This window comes from Hemiscyllium ocellatum, chromosome 8 (assembly GCF_020745735.1).
Source record: "Hemiscyllium ocellatum isolate sHemOce1 chromosome 8, sHemOce1.pat.X.cur, whole genome shotgun sequence".
NCBI classification, from domain to species: domain Eukaryota; kingdom Metazoa; phylum Chordata; class Chondrichthyes; order Orectolobiformes; family Hemiscylliidae; genus Hemiscyllium; species Hemiscyllium ocellatum.
The window spans coordinates 102,233,226-102,248,202 of NC_083408.1; positions in this window are offsets into that span (position 1 = coordinate 102,233,226).

The window sequence follows — 14,977 nt, forward strand, 5'->3', positions numbered from 1 at the left end:
GATAACCTTTGTCTTTCTATCATTGCTTTGAGCGATTTCTGTGTTGGCACCCATGACTCAACAACCATTTTGGAATTGAACAGGGACTGACAAACTGTTAATTAGACAGCCTGTTGTTTTCCATGTTGTGTTTGAGTCTGGTATGCTCCTTCTGTCAAAGAACAAAAATGGCTTTGGGTACGAAGATATTGGCAAATTATGATTCCTTCATAAATTAGATTCATCCTAACAGTGGAATGGACTGGTTACAGTGTGCCAGGACAGAGCATATTATGAATTTGGTTCAAAGAATACATTTTCATTGAACAATCCTTATCATAACCAACGCAGCCTCAAAATTGATACAGTTGTCACCTGCTTTACTCATTACTCTGTGAGACTGACAGTCCCTCTAGGCAAGGGAAAACTATTTCTATCTCAGTGACTCATGTTTATTTGTTACCGTGTTAAATCATTCTTTTAGGAGCTGCAAGGAAAGCCGCAATACAAAATATATTCTTCGTCCCTTAAAATCCTAAGTTCACGGCAGTGTCTTAGTAGGGTCGATTTTGGAAAAAAATGATGATTTGTTCCGAGGTCCCTTACATGGGGCATGTTGAAATTTTTGTTTCAATTTTTCTTTGTTTTCATCAAGAGTCAAGGCTGTGACTGCAGCCTGACTATCGAGGTACTGTGTAGTGCCACAGATGGCTCTATACTGAAAGCCAGAGGAAATTTTCAATGTCCCTCTCTGCAGCACCCTGGGATGAATGGAGAATTTGCTTCCTTCTGAAGTTGAGTAAATTTTAACACCTCAGTAAAATCTCCCTTCAGCCTCCTCTGTTCCAAAGAAAACCAACCCGTCTACCTAATCTGTTTTCAGATAAATTTCACCATTAACGGTAACTGTGCCGTAAATTTGCTTGATACACCTCTTGTGTAATTGCTTCTTTCTTGTAATGTGGTGACTAGAACATGATTTGGAGATGCCGGTGTTAGACTGGGGTGTACAATGTTCAAAACCTACATGAGACACTAGTTAGGCATAGTTCTTGCACACTGTTCTGGTCACACAACACAATATTATAGTCCAACAGGTTTAATGGGAAGCACGAGCCTTCAGAACACTGCTCCTTCACCTGGTGAACTGCCTGATGAAGGAGCAGCGCTCCGAAAGCTAGTGCTTCCAATTAAACCTGTTGGACTATAATATTGTGTTGTGTGACCAGAACAGTGTGCAAGAACTATGTCTAACTAGTGTCTCATATAGGTTCAGCATAACCTCCTTGTTCTAGTATTTAACGCTATACACAAGAAAGACAAGTATTCTGTACGTACACTTATCCAAATGCCTTGCTGCCTGCGGGGATCTGTGGATATACACTCTAGAACCCCCCTGTTCCTCTATAATATTCAGCATTCTCTTGTTTATTGATAATTCAAATTGCTCAAATACATTGTCTCATTACCGCGAAATATAAAGTCCAATGTTCCATTAACCTTTATGATTACTTCTGTAACAGTTGAAGATATTTTTAGATCTGTGTTCATCCATCTCCAAACATCTTTAGAAATCCACTGTTCAGATTTTCACCATATTGAAGGTGATCTATCCCAGTCTTTTTTTTAGAAGATAGAGTGGATATCTTCACATTTGCCTTCATTTCAAAACGTTTGTAAGTTGTCACAGATTTGTCCAATTAATTCATTCTCTTGATATATCTTAGTAACTTTATGTTTTCCTCCACCCTCACTGGGACACCAGGCCACTCAGACCAGCACTGACGCTTTCTTTTCACCCTGGTCTATGTGTATCATTGAAAATCGCATGTGTCTCGCACCCAGACTGCTGTCATCTCTTCACATCATGCTCACAGATTGAGATGCCCATGAGGGAATTATAGTTCAGTTTCTAGTGCATAACCCCCTCCCCCACCACTTTGAAGCTTCTTTGATACCTTTAGGTGTGACATTCCAGTGCTGCAATCACCTGCAAAGGCTATTAAGATGAAATCCAATGTTCAATAAATGGAGAGACAGAGCACCAAAGAGCTGCAGTTCACTACTACACACGTCCCTCTGGTCTGGAAAATAACTATCCATTTCCGCCGGATTATTGATCAAGTTCTTATCCATTTAGCCACTGCTCTTTGACCCTAAGGACATCAGGTTTGCTAACCGGTCTACCATGTAATTTATGAAATCCATTTGAAAGCTCATACATACAACATCCAATGCATTACCTTCCTCATCATTTTCTGCTACTCTATGGTCAATGAATGAAGTTCTAGTAAAACAAACTCTTGCATTTCAGTCTGGCAGTGGCAAACATTACGTTTTCTAAACACAGGAATATTGAGAATGGGAGATATAAATTATCCCTGCAACTGAGAACTGGTTGGGCAGAATAGGGAAGCAACAGATCGTGACAGAGATTTGACTGCTTGAGCAATGATTGACATTAATTCATATTCACTTTGAAACTCCCCCTCCTGTGTGCCTTAATGTCCAGAATGTGACAGTTTCAGTGTCAGTGTCAGTGCACAGGTTGGGGTGTTAGTGGCATGCTCAGCATTGTCAAAGAGCAAAGGAAATGGAAATGTCAAGCCCGTTCTGTTTGACAGAATCACAATGCTTCTTCTATTTAGACAATGCTGTGAGACCCTTTGAACAGAATAAGCTTATTCATTCCTTTAAAATGTACTGAGCAACGCTGTTCAATTCCTACAGAGGATTTCACTGACAAAACCACTTGATTGTCATGGTGTTGACAAATAACCTTCCTTTGCAGTTGCTGTGTAACATTTCTCCCAATTATCTCCCTTGCTTGCCTCTCTCACAACCATTTCACTCTGTCACATACCTTACTCCCATTACCACCGTCCCCCAACTTGTTTCTCAGCTGTCTCTCACTTCCCTTCCATTTAATTACACTAATTTGTCACTTTCCACATTTCTAATGTTTGCCCCGGTCCTGTGCAGCTTGTAAGTGCATTGAATGGGTGGCAAAATGTATTAATTACTTCCCTTCCCTTGTTGCAAGCACACTTACAAAAACATGCCGGTTTAATCATATTGCCTTGCTCTAGCCAAGATGTGTGCATGCATGGCACAATTTTAAAATGCCTGCAATAAAGGCTAAGGAATCATCCATTAAAAAAAAACCCTCCCAGAAGGTATCCAATAGCTATGAATGGTTAGCAGTGAGTACGCCCAGTTTTGGAGCAGACTTTAATAATGGGTAGAATTTAACAGGTAATGGGGTTACCAACCACACAGTTTGAAGAGTTTCCCACAATCCTCCCAAAACTTTTAAAATTCCCGAGCGAGCCAATTGGCTGGAGACAGGAGACCTTGCCCCTTGCTTGGGATGAAGTTCTGCCTCAGATCCATCTAGCCATCCATGGGAAGCTCTGGGCTACCATAGAGGACTTGGCTTCTCAACTTTAGCCTTCACCTGAGGCATGCTGACCCTCAGGTTAAATCACCACCAGGCAAAAGTGAGGACTGCAGATGCTGGAAATCAGAGTCTAGATTAGAGTGGTGCTGGAAAAGCACAGCAGGTCAGGCAGCATCCGAGAAGCGGGAAAATTGACGTTTCGGGCAAAAGCCCTTCATCAGAAATCACCAGCAGTCCTCTTTCTCTCTCTCTCTCTCTCTCTCTTTTTCTCTATCTCTAATGAGGGAGCAGTCCTACTAGCTGGTAAGACAATGGTAACTTTACCCTACCTTTACCTTAGATCCAGCAACACCACTGGGACCAGTGGCCATGACTGGGATTACAAGCAGTCCCCAGTTCCTAATCAACAGGATCAAGATAATTGTGGGTAGTATGGTAAGAGTTGGAAGAGATTGGTTATCTGGGTGATGGGGGTGTGTGGGTTCAGAGAGATTACATAGAGGCTGCACTTTCCCACTTAAGGACCTCGATTAAAGTGCTAGACTTCACTTACCGCCTGTGAGACTGAGGATAGATCAAAATGGTTATAGATTAGATTAGATTCCCTACAGTATAGAGGCAAGTCGTTTGGCCTAACAAGTCCACACCAACCCTTTGAAAGCCCCTTCCCTTACCCTATATTTACCCATGATTAATGCACCTAACCTACATATCCCTGATCAGTATAGGCAATTTAGCACGGCCAATTTACCTAACCTGCACATTTTTGGACTGCGAGAGGAAACCGGAGAACCCAGAGGAAACCCACACAGACCCAGGGAGAATGTGCAAACTCCGCACAGACAGTTGCCTGATGCAAGAATTGAACCCGCGTCCCTGTGAGGCAGCAGTGCTAACCACTGAGCCACTGTGGTAGGGATAGCAACAAGGCCACCAAATGATATTTCTACCACCTGCAAACCCACTCACACCATTTTACCCTGTAGAAAGATACCAATTCAATGAGTATCACATCAGTCCCAGGGCTTCTCTACAGGGGTTCCGCCAGATAGGGTCCTAGACCCAACCATCTTTAACTGTTTCATTAATAACCTTCCCTCCATCATAAGGTCAGACTGTTCTTTGATTGCACAATGTTCTGTCCCATACACAGCTCCTTAGATAATGTTAGCACTGACCACTTACAGCAAAATCTGGACAATATTCAGGCTTGGACTGACTAAGTTGCAAGTAGCATTATGTGCCACAAAAGTGCGAAATAATGTTAATCAACCAGAAAAAATCGAACAATCTCCATTTCGTATTAAATTTGGATAAATTTAACGTTGACCTAGCTCTTTGTGTACCCTCTCTGCAGCTGCAACTTTGCATTCCTCACTCTGTTCTATTGTCTTTATGCACTTTGTATGGTATGATGTACCTGCACTTAGGGCAAAACAAAACTTTTCACAGTACCTAGGTACATGTGACATTAATAAATCAAATCAAACCAATTCAAATCAAATCAAAATATTGAATAACATTAGCAATGCTGAGCTTCCCCATAGGAGAAAGTGAGGACTGCAGATGCTGGAGATCAGAGCTGAAAATGTGTTGCTGGAAAAGCGCAGCAGGTCAGGCAGCATCCAAGGAGCAGAAGAGTCGACGTTTCAGGCATGAGCCCTTCTTCCTGAAGAAGGGCTCATGCCTGAAATGTCGATTCTCCTGCTCCTTGGATGCTGCCTGACCTGCTGCGCTTTTCCAACAACATATTTTCAGCTCTGAGCTTCCTCATAGTCAACTTTCTGTAGAGTCACTACTGACTTATTTGGGTCAGCTACGTAAATTAGATGGCTACAAAAGAAGGTCAGAGGTGACAAATTGTTTAGTGAGTAACTCACTTCCAGACTGACCAAAGCCTGTCAACCATCTACAAGGCACAAGGCAGAAGTTTGATGGATACATTGCATTGGCCTGGATGAACATTTCCAATCACACTCAAAAAGATGTTTAAATAATGCAGGGCAAGCAGCTCACTTGAATTCCAACCCATTGGTGACTGTAAACATTTATAGTCCTCCATCACAACTGGACTGCAGACTGTAGCATGTACATGAAAAACAGAAGCAACTCACCAATGCTTCTTTCTACCATACCTTCCAAACCCATGACTTCCATGACTGACAAGGTGATCAGGCACCTCGGAACATGACCCATCATACCACGCACTGTGGTCAGTTGAAAATCTAAAGTCTTTTCTTTGTTGTCGCTGGGCCCCCTCGACAACAGCTCTGTGGGATCATATGGCTTGCAATAGTTCCAAGGTGGTGGCCCATCACCATTTCTCCAGGACTATCGGGGGGTGGCAATAAGAGCTGTCCTTTGTCAGCGATTCCCAGATCTCATAAATAAATGACGAAAAGAGAACCTTTTTTTATTGAAGAGATGGAAAGATGTCACTCACAGATCAGAAAGGTTGGAGTCCCAATGGATGGGGAAGAACACTGGGAGGGCAACATGCCCTCATTAATGAACTGCAGCTGTGAGGAACAAAGAACTCAATCCGAAGTCCTAAGTTAAACTTGAGAAATGCTCTTTGGGCTGGTATACATCTCCAGTTCTTTCAGTGTTGCTTCTGAAAGCTGTAAATTACTGGTTTTGTGGAGCACATATAAAGAGGGACTGTAGTCTAAAAGCTGAATAACCCTCCTATTGCTTTTAAAGCAAAAAGCAAAGTTATTTTTAGGAATTGGTACAATCTGTCCATGCAGGGATAAGTGTGATACCAGGAATTAAATCCTCCTTTATCTCAATTTGACATTTTCTGTACAATGGAGCCAGTCCTGCTTTGATGGAGATTCAGCCTCTTAAAAGCTGTGGCTTATGTTTCCCAGAGTGTGAATTTAGTGACAGAATGAATTCAAACACTGACATTTCATCACTTCTGGCATCCAGCCTCGAGTACTGAAAGGGTAGGATGTGATTATTAAATCTGAACTGAAAGAATCCAGTTCAGTCAAAGTTATTATTAACAAAGTGAAGTGAGACTGGCCTTGGCATCAGTAAAGTATTTGACTGAGTGCAGCATCAAGGGATCCTCATGAAATTGAAGTCAGTGGGAATCAGGGAGGGTTTTATCTCGTCTGCTTGTCAGAAGCCATCACTCAGCCACTGGTAATGTCACTGAACTATTTACCCAGACCCCTGGACTAATCCTCTGTGGACGGAAGCTCAAATTCTATCTCAGCAGATGGTGAAATCTGAATTCAATATTATAATTAAAAATTGGCTTAATTTCAACCACAAGAACATTGTTAATTGTTGTAAAAATCCATCTAGCTCACTACAAAGTTCTTTACGGAAAGAAATTTGCCTACTATTCTGGTCTACTAATGACTCTGGCTCCACAGCTATGTGGTTGACTCTTAACTGCTCTCTGATATGGCCCTGCATGCCACTTGTTTCAGGGGTAATTAGAGATAGACAATTAATGCTGACTTACCAGTGACACGTAGATCGTAAGAGCAAACAAAAAACTCCAGAGATAACACAGGAAGAGTTCCTCTGGTCCTGAATGAGACATAACCATCTTTAATTGTTTCATCCATGAACTTCCCTCCAACATCAGGTGGGAAGTGCACATGTACATAGATTATTGCTCTGTGTCCAGTACCATTCACAACTCCTCACAACACATCCCTATTCTACTTAGATGACATTCAGACTTGAGCTGACAAATGGTGAGTAACATTCTTGACACACATGCATCAAGGATGGTTAAGTCCAATAAGAGAGTATTTCCTGGGTGTTCTATGCCATTATCACCAACTCCAGGTCATCCCTGCAGGAGTTCCTCAGGGGTAGTGCCCTAGGACCAACCATCTTCAGCCGCTTCATCAATGACCGTCCCTCCATCATAAGGTCAGATGTGATGCTGATGATTGTACAATCTTCAGCAACACTCACAACTCCTCAGACACTGAAGCATTCCAAAGCAGCAAGATTTGTAAAAATATCAAGGTACGGGCTCACATACACTTAATAGTAATGTCCTAGGGAGTGTTGCTGAGTGCAGGTTCATAGCTCCTTGAAAGTGGAGTCACAGGTAGATAGGATAGTGAAGAAGGCATTTGGTATGCTTTCGTTTATTGGTCAGAGTATTGAGCACAGGATTCGGGAGGTCATGTTGCGGCTGTACAGGACATTGGTTAGGCCACTGTTGGAATATTGCGTGCAATTCTGATCTCCTTCTTATTGGAAGGATGTTGTGAAACTTGAAAGGGTTCAGAAAAGATTTACAAGGATGTTGCCAGGGTCGGAAGATCTGAGCTATAGGGAGAGGTCGAATAGGTTGGGTCTGTTTTCCCTGGAGCGTCGGAGGCTGAGGGGTGACCTTATAGAGGTTTATAAAATCATGAAGGGCATGGATAGGGTAAATAGACAAAGTCTTTTTCCTGAGGTGGGGCAGTCCAGAACTAGAGGGCATAGGTTTAGGGTGAGAGGAGAAAGATATAAAAGAGACCGAAAGAGCAAATTTTTCACACAGAGGGTGGTACGTGTATGGAATGAGCAGCCAGAGGAAGTGGTGGAGGCTGGTACAATTGCAACATTTAAGCGGCATTCGGATAGGTATATGAATAGGAAGGGTTTGGAAGGATATGGGCCGGGTGCTGGCAGGTGGGACTAGATTGGGTTGGGATATCTGGTCGGCATGGACGGGTTGGACCGAAGGTTCTGTTTCCATGCTGTACATCTCTATGACTCTAAGTGGCAAATAAAATTTGCACCATTCAAGTGCTATTCAATGATCAACTTCAATAAGAAAGAATATAACCATCATCACTCGAAATTCAATGGCATGACCATCAGTGAATCCTGCGCTATCTACATCCTGGGTGTTTCCATTGACCGGAAACTGAACTAGAGAGGCCACATAAATACAATAGCTACAACAGCAAATCAAATCTTAGCACTATTCTTCTCAAACCATAGTTCCATACCTGTTCCTTTCTTTCCTTCCTTAGCTTTCCTGAACATTTTGTATTCTACTATATAGAGTGCCCTATTTGAGCCAGCCTTATTTGCCACAACATTATATTCTCTAACGGTTGTCTGAATTTGCAGCTAACCGATCTTGCTTAATACGTTTTGTGCATTAAAATACATTCACATTCAGCCTTCTACAGCTCCCTAGCCTAATGCCTTCCTATTTATTATTCTGGTTCAAGTTTTCTCTCAATACTTAATGAACCTGGTTTCTCTTTCTGATATAAAACCTTGGTGCTCATTGCTCTACCAAGTCAGTTTAACTCCTGAACGTTAGCATCAGTAAACTGTCCGCAAGGTGCAGTTTGTTCAGAATGTACATGTTCCAACTCTTCCAAAACTGGTCCCAATATCCCAGGAATAGCTGAAATCGCAGCCACGTGTATGCCAGAGGATGTTATCGAAGGGAGATTTCCCTTCCCTGAGGGGTATGATGAACAGGGTGGATTTTTAATAATAACTTATTTATTTCAGGATCACCATTCTTCAAGTGAGCTCGACAAATCAAAATTTAATGAATTAAGTCACCCCACTTGCCTTTATACAATTTCAATTCAGAGCATTGTGCCAGCATTACTGGTCTGATAGCAAGACCACTAAGTTAGGGCAACACAGTGGATCAGTAGTTAGCACTGCTGGTTAGAATTAGTTTATTAGAATTAGATTTATTGTCATGTGTACTCAAGTGCAGGGGTAGAATGAAAAGTTTACAATGTCAACCCTCATGGTGCCATCTTAGCTACAGATACAAATTAGAGAGATAAAGAAAATAAAGTTACATTACCTGACAGTAATTCATAGTGTAAGTTAGTAAATAAGACACAAAGTTCAAAGGATAAATGTTATAGTCAGATAAACGAGCGCCAGGAACCCGTGTTCGATTCTAGCCTTGTGTGACTGTAGGTATGGAGTTTGCACATTCTCTCCTCTGTCTATGTGCGTTTCCTCCAGGTGCTCTGGTATCGTTCCACAATATGAAGATATACAGGGTAGGCGGACTGGCCATACTAAATTGCCAGGTAGTTCCAGCAATGTGCTGGTTAATGGATTTGGTAAATATGGGATTACAGGGATACAGTGGGTCTGGGTGGGATGCTGTTTGGAGGGTTGGTGTTGACTTGATGGGCCAAATGGCCTTTTTTTTGCACTATACAGATTCTGTGTTGCTGTTGTCCTGAAATGTCATAGCCACTCCTAGGTCCCAGTCAGCACATCTTTTTAGTTTGTGAAGCTACCTTCTAACTCCAATTGGCTTGAGGCACAGTGAAGCTCCCAATGGCTGGTGGAAAAGCCCATTTACCCTTTCGGGATGGAAATCTGCCACCTTTATCTGGTCTGACCAAACTGTGACTTTCATGTCTCTGAAATTTCCTTGGGAACCATTCAGTTTTAGGGTAATTAAGGAGAGGTAGCAAACACCGGACTTGGCAGTGACACTCACAAACCACCAAATAACTGAAACTTTTAAAAATTATACTATATCAATAAACTGTTAATTATGTCCTAATTTCATTTAGCTCAGTACCCTCACTCTTGACAGAAGTCATTGTATACCAAACACACCTACAATCCAGGCGCTAGCCATCTTATTGCTAATTAACTCAGTGCAGTGTAGCTTTAATAACTTTAACCGGGTGAGGTGGGGGTGGGGAGGGGGGTGGGGTAGTGTGGGGTGAGGAACCGATGTTGAGTTTGTCTTGCTCTATAAATTACAGTGAATAGTAATGAGTAGCAAGGTGGATTATAATGATGAGCAGACACTAGGCATATTTTAGGTTGTCAGAATCTTGGGATATAGCACAGTGAGTTGCAAACTGAATATTTATAAGGGAATAGCAGATTGTGTTTACATTCCAAGATAATAATGAATCATGTCTTTTCTCTTTGCAGAGAAATAGCCTTGAAACAGCTTTCCCTATTTGAAGAAGTGGGTAATAAATCTGTAATATCACCAAAGTTACCACAAGTTTATAAAACAGAAAGAAATCGGAATTTTTCCGCAGCAAGGGGAGAACAATATCCAGGCTTGGTCTCTTGTTTGCGAGTTGGGTGTGCAGAAATGGAACCTTCCCCCCACCCCTCTCACGGTTGTCATACTACCCAAGCCAAACCACACCATCCTTTTCCTTTACACCTACGATACCAACATACCTGGTATCTACCACAGGCAGACTCTGAGACCCACCCAGAGAGAAAATTTAAGATGAAGGGTGGCAGGTATAAGAAGGAACCGTGAATGCCAGAGATCTAATACAAACAAAAACAGAAATTACGGGAGAAATTTGACAGCTCTTAACAGCACGTGTGGCGAAAAAGAACAGTTAATGTTTTAGAACATAGAACAAAACAGCACAGAACAGGCCCTTTGGCTCTTGATGTTGTGCCGAACATTTGTCCTAGCTTAAGCACCTATTCACATACCTATCCAATTGCCGCTTAAAGGTCACCAATGATTCTGACTCTGCCAATCCCACAGGCAGTGCATTCCATGCCCCCACCACTCTCTGGATAAAGAACCTACCCCTGACATGCCCCCTATACCTTCCACCCTTCATCTTAAATTTATGACCCCTTGTAACACTCTGTTGTACCCGGGGAAAAAGTCTCTGATTGTCTACTCTATCTATTCCCCTGATCATCTTATAAACCTCTATCAAGTCACCCCTCATCCTTCACCGTTCCAATGAGAAAAGGCCTAGCACTCTCAACCTATCCTCGTACGACCTATTCTCCATTCCAGGCAACATCCTGGTAAATCTCCTCTGCACCCTGTCCAAAGCTTCCACATCTTTCCTAAAGTGAGGCGACCAGAACTGCACACAGTACTCCAAATGTGGCCTTGCCAAGGTCCTGTACAGCTTCAACATCACCTCACGACTCCTGAATTCAATCCCTCTGCTAATGAATGCTAATACACCATAAGCCTTCTTACAAGCTCTATCCACCTGAGTGGCAACTTTCAAAGAGCTATGAACATAGGCCCCAAGATCCCTCTGCTCCTCTACCTTACTAAGAACCCTACCGTTAACCCTGTATTCCGCATTCTTATTTGTCCTTCCAAAATGGACAACCTCACACTTGACAGAGTTAAACTTCATCTGCCACTCCTCAGCCCAACTCTGCATCATATCTAAGTCCCTTTGCAGCCGACAACAGCCCTCCTCACTATCCGCAACTCCACCAATCTTCGTATCATCTGCAAATTTACTGACCCACCCTTCCACTCCCTCTTCCAAGTCATTAATAAAAATTACAAACAGCAGAGGATCCAGAACTGATCCCTGTGGAACTCCACTTGTAACTGGGCTCCAGACTGAATATTTACCATCTGCCACCACTCTCTGATTTCGACCGGTTAGCCAGTTCTCTATCCAACTGGCCAAATTTCCCATTATCCCATGCCTCCTGACTTTCCACATAAGCCTACCATGGGGAACCTTATCAAATGCCTTAATAAAATCCTTGTACACTACATCCACTGCTCTACCCTCATCCACATGCTTGGTCACCTCCTCAAAAAATTCAATAAGACTTGTAAGGCGAGACCTACCCCTCGCAAATCCGTGCTGGCTGTCCCTAATCAAGCAGTGTCTTTCCAGATATTCCTAAATCTTATCCCTCAGTACCCTTTCCATTACTTTGCCCACCACTGAAGTAAGAATAACTGGCCTGTAATTCCCGGGGTTATCCCTGTTCCCTTTTTTGAACAGGGGCACAACATTCGCCATTCTCCAGTCCCCTGGTACCACCCCCGTTGACAGTGAAGCCGAAAAGATCATTGCCAACGGCTCTGCAATTTCTTCTCTTGCTTCCCACATAATCCTAGGATATATCCCGTCAGGCCCGGGGGACTTGTCTATCCTCAAGTTTTTCAAAATACCCAACACGTCTTCCTTCCTAACAAGTATCTCCTCTAGCTTACCAATCCATTTCATACTGTCCTCTTCAACAATACGGTCCCTCTCATTTGTAAATACTGAAGAAAAGTACACATTCAAGACCTCTCCTATCTCTTCCAACTCAATACAGTCTCCCACTACTGTCCTTGATCGGACCTACCCTCGCTTTCGTCATTCTCTTGTTTCTCACATACACATAAAAGGCTTGGGGTTATCCTTGATCCTACCCGCCAAAGAGTTTTCATGCCCTGTCTTAGTTCTCCTAACCCCTTTCTTCAGTTCCCTCCTGGCTATCTTGTATCCCTCCAATGCTCTGTCTGAACCTTGTTTCCTCAACGTTATGTAACCCTCCTTCTTCCTCTTTACTAGACATTCAACCTTCCTCGTCAACCAAGGTTCCCTCACATGACCATCTCTTTCCTGCCTATCAGGTACATACATATCAAGGGCACGTCATACCTGTTCCTTGAAAACATTCCACATTTCAACGACATTCTTCCCTGACAGCCTATGCTCCCAACTTATGCTCCTCAGATCCTGTCTTGCAGCATCGTATTTACCTTGCCCCCAATTGTAAAGCCTACCCTGTTGCATGCACCTATCTCTCTCCATAAACAAAGTAAAAGTCACAGAATTGTGGTCACCATTGCCAAAATACTCATCCACTAACAAGCCCATCACTTGTCCCGGTTCGTTACCAAGTACCAATTCCAATATGGCCTCCCCTCTGGTCGGACAATCTACATACTGAGTTAGAAAAGCTTCCTGGACACACTGCACAAACACCGCCCAATCCAATCTACTTGATCTAAAGAGCTTCCAATCAATATTTGGGAAGTTGAAATCGCCCATGACTACTACCCTGTGGCTTCTGCACCTTTCCAAAATCTGTTTCCCAATCTGTTTCTCCACATCTCTGCTGCTATTGGGGGGCCTATAGTAAACACCCAACAAGGTGACTGCTCCTTTCCTATTTCTGACTTCAGCCCATACTACCTCCAAAGGCAGATCCACCTCGAACTGCCTTTCTGCAGCCATTATACCATTTCTAATTAGCAACGCCACACCCCCTCCTTTTTCACCACCCTCCCTAATCTTACTGAAACATCTGTAACCAGGAACCTCCAACAACCATTCCTGTCCCTCTTCTATCCACGTTTCCGTGATGGCCACAACATCGTAGTCCCAAGTACCGATCCACACCTTAAGTTCACCCACCTTACTTCTGATACTCCTTGCGTTGAAGTGTACACACTTGAACCCATCTCTGTGTCCGCAAGTATTCCCTGTCAGTGCTACCTTTTCCATTGCCTCCCTACATTCTTGGACATCCTGTAAAACAGCTAACCTACTGGCTGTAACTACAAGTCCGGATCCCATCCCCCTGCCAAATTAGTTTAAACCCCCCCGAAGAGTGCTAGCAAACCTACCTCCCAGGATATTGGTGCCCTTCTGGTTCAGGTGCAACCCGTCCTGCTTGTACAGGTCCCACCTTCCCCAGAATGCAGTCCAATTGTCCAAATACCTGAAGCCCTCTCTCCTACACCATCCTTGCAGCCACGTGTTCAACTGCACTCTCTCCCTATTCCTTGCCTCACTGTCATGTGGCACCGGCAACAACCCAGAGATGATGACTCTGTCCGTCCTAGCTTTTAGCTTCCAGCCTAACTCCCTGAGCTCCTGAATGACCTCCCCACTCCTCTTCCTACCTATGTCGTTGGTGCCAATGTGCACCACGACTTCTGGCTGCACACTCTCCCCCTTAAGGATTCTGAAGACACGGTCCGAGACGTCTCGGACCCTGGCACCCGGGAGGCAACAAACCATCCGAGAGTCTCGCCCATGTCCACAGAACGGCCTGTCTGTCCCTCTAACTATAGAGTCTCCTATAACTAGCGCTCTCCTCCTCTTCCCCTTTCCCTCTGAGCCTCAGAGACCTGGTCACTGCAGCTTACCCCTGCTAGGCCGTCCCCCCCAACAGTATCCAAAGCGGTATACTTATTGTTGAGGGGAACGACCACAGGGGATCCCTGCACTGCCTGCTTCCTCCCCTTCCCACCTCTAACTGTTACCCAGCTACCTCTGTTCTCTGGTGTAACTATGTCCCTGTAGCTTCTATGTATCACCCTCTCAGCCTCTTGAATAATTCTCAGTTCATCCAACTCCTGCTCCAGTTCCCTAACCCGGTCTGTGAGGAGCTGGAGCTGGCTGCACTTCCTGCAGGTGAAGTTGGCAGGAGTATCGGTGGTCACCCCTACCTCAAACATCCTGCAGGAGGAACATTCCACTGCCTGCGCTGCCATAACTCTACACTTAGTCTCTATTCCTGAGATGCTGCCTAACCTGCTGTGCTTTGACCAGCAACACATTTGCAGCTGTGATCTCCAGCATCTGCAGACCTCATTTTTTACTTAGTCTCCAAAACAAGAACACTAAGTAGCTTACCTGTTCAGCCGACTGAGTCCTTATTTTTTAGGTTAGAGGAGGAGGGAGGGTGGGAGACACTACACGTGTAGTGTCTCGGGTTCCTTCTCCACTCAAATAACAATCACTTACCTTCCTAACCAGCTTTGTGCTCCGTCTTCACTTCCGCCCAGCTCCCGCCACACTCTGCTGCAAAGAGTTTTGAATCCAGTATTCTGAAGAAGGGTCACTGGATTAGAGTCCTATAGAC